Source organism: Coenobita brevimanus, chromosome 104 (genome assembly GCF_032717465.1).
Source record: "Coenobita brevimanus isolate Jiangsu-jjx chromosome 104, ASM3271746v2, whole genome shotgun sequence".
In the NCBI taxonomy this organism is placed as follows: Eukaryota; Metazoa; Arthropoda; class Malacostraca; order Decapoda; family Coenobitidae; genus Coenobita; species Coenobita brevimanus.
In genome coordinates, this window is record NC_137057.1 from 46,774,413 (window position 1) to 46,781,912 (window position 7,500).

Here is a 7,500-nt window from a genome sequence, read left to right on the forward strand (position 1 = left end):
CTCTCTCTCTCTTTTTTTTTTTTTTTGAAGGAACAGTTATTGCGGGCTCGTGGCCTTTGGTTCCTTCTTCGCATAAAAAATATATCTTCATCTATACAAAATTTCAATAGTACAATACGATAGCGAATGTCTGTCACGCCGAAGCTCCCTGACAACCAGATATCAATTCAGTGTACCTGCTTTCATCATACCTGTTCTTCTGAGTAACCTGAATTTTTTAAAGAAATCTATAAATAATAAAAGTCTAATATCAGAAGGTGTTAGTGGAAGTGATTACCTAAGTTACAATACAATGATATGAAAAGTATTAACAGATTTACATTCACTTATAGAACATGAATTATTTTGTAACAGTGTAAATGAATAGCAATTGATTTTCCAGAGCAATGCATAAACGTAAATATAGATGTGCTAAGAAGTCTGAACTATATAATATTTTTTTTTCCTCTTTTAGATATTACATTCTTTTTTCTTTTTTTAGCAAGAGCCGTTTTATTTGGTGGTATACTGTTAAATAATCTATCTATCTATCTATCTATAGCCCGACGCCCTAATCCCGCAAAGGGTGGCCGCAGACAAAACGCCTCCCAGTCGCTCTGTCACCCACCATTTGACTACCCTCCCCCCAACTCACTCCCCCCTCCCTCATAATATACTGTTTTGATATAGCGTTGTTCTGAATTGTAGACAAATTAAATCTACATTATTTTTACTGGTCTGGTGAAATTTATCAACAAATTCAAGTATTTCATTTCCTGCATGATTTGTCAACATTTTTATACATCAATAACAATGAATAATATTTGTGTATTGAATCAAATTTTCAAATATTCATTAAAAAAATAATTTCGTTTACTAATTCAAACTTACCTGAGATGTGTGTATGTGTGTGTGTGTGTGTGTGTGTGTGTGTGTGTGTGTGTGTGTGTGTGTGTGTGTGTGTGTAGCCCTATGTATGTGTATATATGTATGTATCTCTATGTATGTACGTATATATATATATATATATATGTTTGTGTGTGTGTGTGTGTGTGTGTGTAGCCCTATGTATGTGTATATATGTATGTATCTCTATGTATGTACGTATATATGTATGTGTGCATGTATGTGAAGCGTGTGCACTTCCATGTATACCTGTGTGTGTACATGCATTAATTCCAGCTCATGTCTGATACCCACTGATCGTATTTTTCACGCACATGCACACACACTCACACATATGCACACACACTCACACATACATGCACACACTCACGCACACATTGAGAGAGAGTGAGAAAATAAAAGAAAATGGTGAGTGAGTGAGTGAGGTGTGAGTGAATGAGTGAGGTGTGAGAGAGAGAGTGAGAAGTGGGGATTGAATTAGATTTTCTCCTCTCTCTCTCTCTCTCTGAGGTTTTAACTTATTAATTTCTTTCAGTACGTCCTCCTTACTAATGGTTATTTTAAAATATTCTTAGTAAAATAACCATTAGTAAGGAGGACGTATTGAAAGAAATTAATAAGTTAAAACCTCAAAAATCGCCAGGTCCGGACGATATATATGCAAAAATTATAAAAGAAACCAAAGAAGAATTATGTCAGCCACTTTTAACGTTATTTAATGACTCTTTAAGTTCAGGAGAAGTTCCAGAGGCGTGGAAAACCGCAAACGTAGTGTCCATCTTTAAAAAGGGTGATAAATCAGCTGCGTCGAATTATCGTCCGATAAGTCTAACGTCAATAGTAGGAAAAATGTTAAGAGTCAATATTGGCAAATAAGATTAGAGAACACTTAGAAAGATTTAATCTTATAAACGAAAGTCAGCACGGATTCAGGCAAGGACGATCCTGCCTCACATATTTGTTGTCATTCTACTCGGAGGTCTATGAGGCAGTAGATAGCGATAAAGCTTACGATGTTATTTATCTGGACTTTAGTAAAGCTTTTGATAGGGTCCCACACGAAAGGTTAGTTAGAAAGGTTCGAGCACACGGTATAGACGGCGATATCTTAAAATGGATAGAATCCTGGCTGAAAGGACGAAAGCAGAGAGTATTAATAAATGGAACTAAGTCGGACTGGGGATTAGTAACTAGCGGTGTACCACAGGGTTCAGTACTCGGTCCCTTATTATTTATCATATATATAAATGATCTAGACTTAGGAGTCAATAGCAGCATCAGCAAATTTGCCGACGATACAAAAATAGGGCGTATCATTAACTCGACTGACGATTGCCATAACTTACAAAAAGACCTCGATACATTGTCCAAATGGTCTAAAACTTGGCAAATGGAATTTAACGTTGAAAAATGTAAAGTACTTAACGTAGGCAAGACCATTGGAGATACTAAATACAGCTTAGATAACAAAGAAATTAGCAAATCGGAATGCGAGAGAGATCTAGGAGTTATGATTAGTAACGACCTTAAACCAAGGCAACAGTGTATTAATGCGAGAAATAAAGCAAATAGGGTCCTAGGATTTATTTCGAGAAGCGTGAGCAATAGATCATCTAAACTAATACTGAAACTTTATCTAGCATTAGTAAGGCCACATTTAGACTACGCAGTACAATTTTGGTGTCCTTACTATAGAATGGATATTAATTCGTTAGAAAATGTACAGAGAAGAATGACTAAAATGATACATGACGTCCGGAACCTGTCATATGAAGACAGACTGAAAAGACTAAGTCTGCATTCGCTAGAGGCGTAGAGTAAGGGGAGACTTAATTGAGGTGTTTAAGTGGATGAATGATATAAATAAGGGAGATATTAGCAAGGTACTTAAAGTGAGCATACAGGATAGAACTAGAAATAATGGTTTCAAACTAGAGAAATTCCGTTTCAGAAAGGAAATCGGTAGAAATTGGTTTGGTAATAGAGTAGTAGACGAATGGAATAAGCTACCTAGTAAAGTAGTTGCTGCCTCTTCCATTGAGAGTTTCAAGCATAGGCTAGATAAGCATATGACAAATAAGGGGTGGATATAGAATAAAGAAAATCTTATAACCAATACTAATTCAAAAAAATTTTCTTCTCAGGTTACACTATGATAGTCTCTATTCTCCTTTCACACTTTCCTGTAAAATGTCCACGCCAGTTTTTCTATACGGCGGCGTGGTGTTCTTTCTGACTTTTTCCTGCCGGCTTCTGCTGGAGGGTTTGGAGGGCGGGGGAGAGCCTTCTTCTTTGCTATCCTTATCTCATTCTAGTAGTTCAGTTACTCTTCTAGGAGCTGCCTAGCATGGGCCTACCGGCCTACTGCAGTTATCCTCTCTTCTTATGTTCTTATGTTCTCTCTCTCTCTCTCTCTCTCTCTCTCTCTCTCTCTCTCTCTCTCTCTCTCTCTCTCTCTCTCTCTCTCTCTCGAATTATTAGATAACTGGAAGCAAGATGAGGAAGGGTTAGGCAGGGTGAGGGAGGAGGAAAGCGGAGAGAGAGAGAGAGAGAGGAGGCAGAGACAGAAAATGGCAGGGAGAGTTAGGGTAAGGCAGGGTGAGGGTGAGGCAGGGAGAGAAGCGAGGTAGGGTGAGACAGGGAGAGAGTGAGGCAGGGTGAGACAGGGAGAGAGTGAGGCAGGGTGAGGTAGAGAGAGGTAGAGTGAGGCAGGGAGAGAAGCGAGGTAGGGTGAGACAGGGAGAGAGTGAGGCAGGGTGAGGTAGAGAGAGGTAGGGTGAGGCAGGGAGAGGAGTTAGGCAAGGTGAGGTAGGGTGAGGCAGGGAGGATAATAGGGTGTCTGGTGGCCCTGTTAGGCTCCGATTCACCCTATTGAACACCCTGATTGATGCCTCTCACGTACACACACACTTACACGCTCAGGTACACACGTCCTGGTATACACGCCCTGATATACATACATACATACATACATGCATATAATTCATTCATACATACGTACATACAGACATGCATACATATACGTACCTTCATGTGTGTGTGTGTGTGTGTGTGTGTGTGTACACAGTTTTAATAGACAACGTATAATCTTTTATTTAAATATGTATTACACACACACACACACACACACACACACACACACACACACACACACACACACACACACACACACATATATACCTACACACACACACACACACACACACACACACACACAGGTTCACACGTACACTCATAGATAATTATGCATAAAGAGAGGTAAGCTCAGGAAGGGGAGGGAGGGGAGGGAAAGGGAGGGAGGGGGAGGGAAAAGGGGAGGGAAGGAGGGACGGAGGTATGAATGAAGTCAGGTAATAGAGTGAGAGAGAGAGAGAGAGAGAGAGAATGAGGAATGATAAAGAAGGTACGAAGGTAGGGAGGTAATGAGGAAGGTAGGGAGGGAAGGGAAGGAGGAAGGTAGGTAGGAAGGGAGGGAGGGAGGGAGGAAGGTAGATAGGGAGGGAGGGAGGGAGGGAAGGGAGGGAGAGAGAGACATCATTTGGTCAACCACAGTAAACTTAAAATCATCTACTTATATTCACTCCCACGAGACTCCCTCCTCCCCTCCACACAGAAGGGAGGGAGGGAGGAAGGGAGGGAGAGAAGGTGGGAAGAAGGAGGAGGGAGGGAGGGAGGGAGGGAGGGAGAGAAGGTAGGAAGAAGGAGGAGGTGAAGGGAAGGAGGGAGGGAGGGAGAGAAGGTAGGAAGGAGGAGGAGGTGAGGGAAGGAAGGAGGGAGGGAGGGAGAGAAGGTAGGAAGGAGGAGGAGGCGAGGGAGTGAGGGAGGGAGGGAGAGAAGGTAGGATGAAGGAGGAGGACAGGGAAGGAAGGAGGGAGGGAGGGGGAGAAGGTAGGAAGAAGGAGCAGGTGAAGGAAGGAAGGAGAGTTGAAAGGAGCAACAGGTAAAAGAGAAGAGTTAAGGATAGTGAGTGTGTGTGTGTGTGTGTGTGTGTATGTGAGAGAGAGAGAGAGAGAGAGAGAGCAATTACCCCAGCTCTCTTCCATCACCTTAATATGCTCACTTTCTTATCCTCAGCTCAAAGAAGGACTTTATTTATTACGTTTTTTAAGAGAGAGAGAGAGAGAGAGAGAGAGAGAGAGTGTAGGAAAAGAGAGAATGTTAGGAAGACAGACAGATAAGTAGGTAGATAGATAGATAGATAAATAGAGAGAGAGAGAGAGAGAGAGAGAGAAAGACTAGGAAGAGAGAGAATGTTAGGAAGACAGACAGATAAGTAGGTAGATAGATAGATAGATAGATAGATAGAGAGAGAGAGAGAGAGGACTAGGAAGAGAGAGAGTTAGGAACAGACAGATAAGTAGGTAGATGAGAGAGAGAGAGAGAGAGAGAGAGAGAGAGAGAGAGAGAGAGAGAGAGAAAGAAAGAGAGAGAGAGAGAGAAACACCTGTCTAAGAACAAAATCCAGTTATGTATGTATGTATGTATGATGACTAAATGTGTATATATATGTATGTATGTATGCATGTTTTTATGTATGTATGTACATGTATGTATGTATGTTTGCCAGACCTTTTGCTATCAGGGGGTAATTAAGCTGACATGATTACTAGTTATCAGGGGGTAATTAAGCTGACAATTACACATTATCAGGGGGTAATTAAGCTGACATAATTACACGTTATCAGGAGTAATTAAGCTGGCAAATTACTAGTTATCAGGGGATAATTAAGCTGAATAAATTACTGGTTATCGGGGGGTAATTAAGCTGACAATTACACGTTATCAGGGGGTAATTAAGCTGACAAATTACACGTTATCAGGGGGTAATTAAGCTGACATAATTACACTTTATCAGGGGGTAATTAAGCTGAATAAATTACACGTTATCAGGGTGTAATTAAGCTGACATTACTAGTTATCAGGGGGTAAATAAACTGAATAAATTACTGGTTATCAGGGGGTAATTAAGCTGACATAATTACACGTTATCAGGGGGTAATTAAGCTGACAAATTACTAGTTATCAGAGGAGTAATTAAGCTGACAAATTACTAGTTATCGGGGTAATTAAGCTGACAAATTACTAGTTATCAGGGTAATTAAGCTGAATAAATTACTGGTTATCAGGGGATTAATTAGGCTGACAATTGCACGTTATCAGGAGGTAATTAAGCTGAATAAATTACTAGTTATCAGGGGGTAATTAAGCTGACAGTTCCTATACTATGCACCATCCAAGTTGTCCCCCAAGCCACGCCCCCAAACTGTTACCTTTAAATTTCCAAGTTAATTTCTTTTCCTGATTATTTTTTTTCCTATTTATTTTATTTCCTGTTTATGTTACTATGATTTTTTTTTATTGGTAAATTTCACGGACTTTATTGTATTATTTTTTATTTTATTTTTATTTTTATTTTTTTGCTATTTTGCTTTGTTATTTTGTATTTTTATTTTTTATTTTATTCTTTTTTTTGATGCTGCAATGAGACGATATTGTTTATTTGAAGGAAATTACTGGGAACGAAACGTTGAAAAAACATCCTCATTAACTTTATGGTCTTCGAAAAAAAAAATCCATGCGTTAAATAAATCGATCAGGATTTAGTCTTTAAAAAAAAAAAAAGACAGGTAATTAAAACTGGAAAATATACTAATGAAATAATGGAAAAAAATATATATGGCATAATTATCTTTTGGACCTTGAAAAAAATCATATAGAAAAAATTACGTGGATATATTCTGAAAGAAAAAAATAAATAAATAAAGCCAGTCACTGGAAAGAGGAAAATTAAAAACTATAAAAAAAAAAAAAAAATAAAGTGAGTTAATTTTTGGACCTCGAAAAAAATCATATAGAAAAAATTGTGGATTTATTCTGAAAAAAAAAAAAAAATCTAAAACGAGGCAGTGGAAACAAATTAATAACCAAAATAAATAACGAAATAGGAAAGAAAAATAACTAATTATTAACCTTAAGACTGAAAAAAATCCATATGCAGAAAAAATTATATGGATTTATTCGTAAAAAAAAAAGTAAGCCAGGCAATGGAAACGCGAAAATTAATAACCAAAAATAAATAATGAAAAAAAAAATAATAACTTCCACGTATTTATGGATCTGGCAACACTCATAACCGCGAGTGTTGCCATCCCAGCGTCCCTTAATTGTTGCCAGAAAAAGTGCAATTATAACCTGGTGTTCCTAAGGGCGAGAATCCCACGTTAATTGATGGGAAAGTGAGTCTTAGTGAATTAGTCTATTTGAGGAGGAAGTTTGGGTTGGACTGGACACTCATCTTCATATACTTTGCGTTTATGTTAATGGTGGGAACGAGAGAGAGAGAGAGAGAGAGAGAGAGAGAGAGAGAGAGAGGGAGAACAAATGTTACTGTATCATAAAGTAAGAAAATCGGTGCAGTGGAGAGAGAGAGAGAGAGAAAGAGAGAGAGAGAGAGAGAGGGAGCGGAGGAAAAAGGAGAATGTTAGGAATAGCCAGATAGCTGAGAGAGAGAGAGAGAGAGAGAGAGAGAGAGAGAGAGAGAGATTGTAAACACGCAATCATCTACTTTAACCAATAATTATCCCTCTCAGTACGACTCTCTCTCTCTCTCTCTCT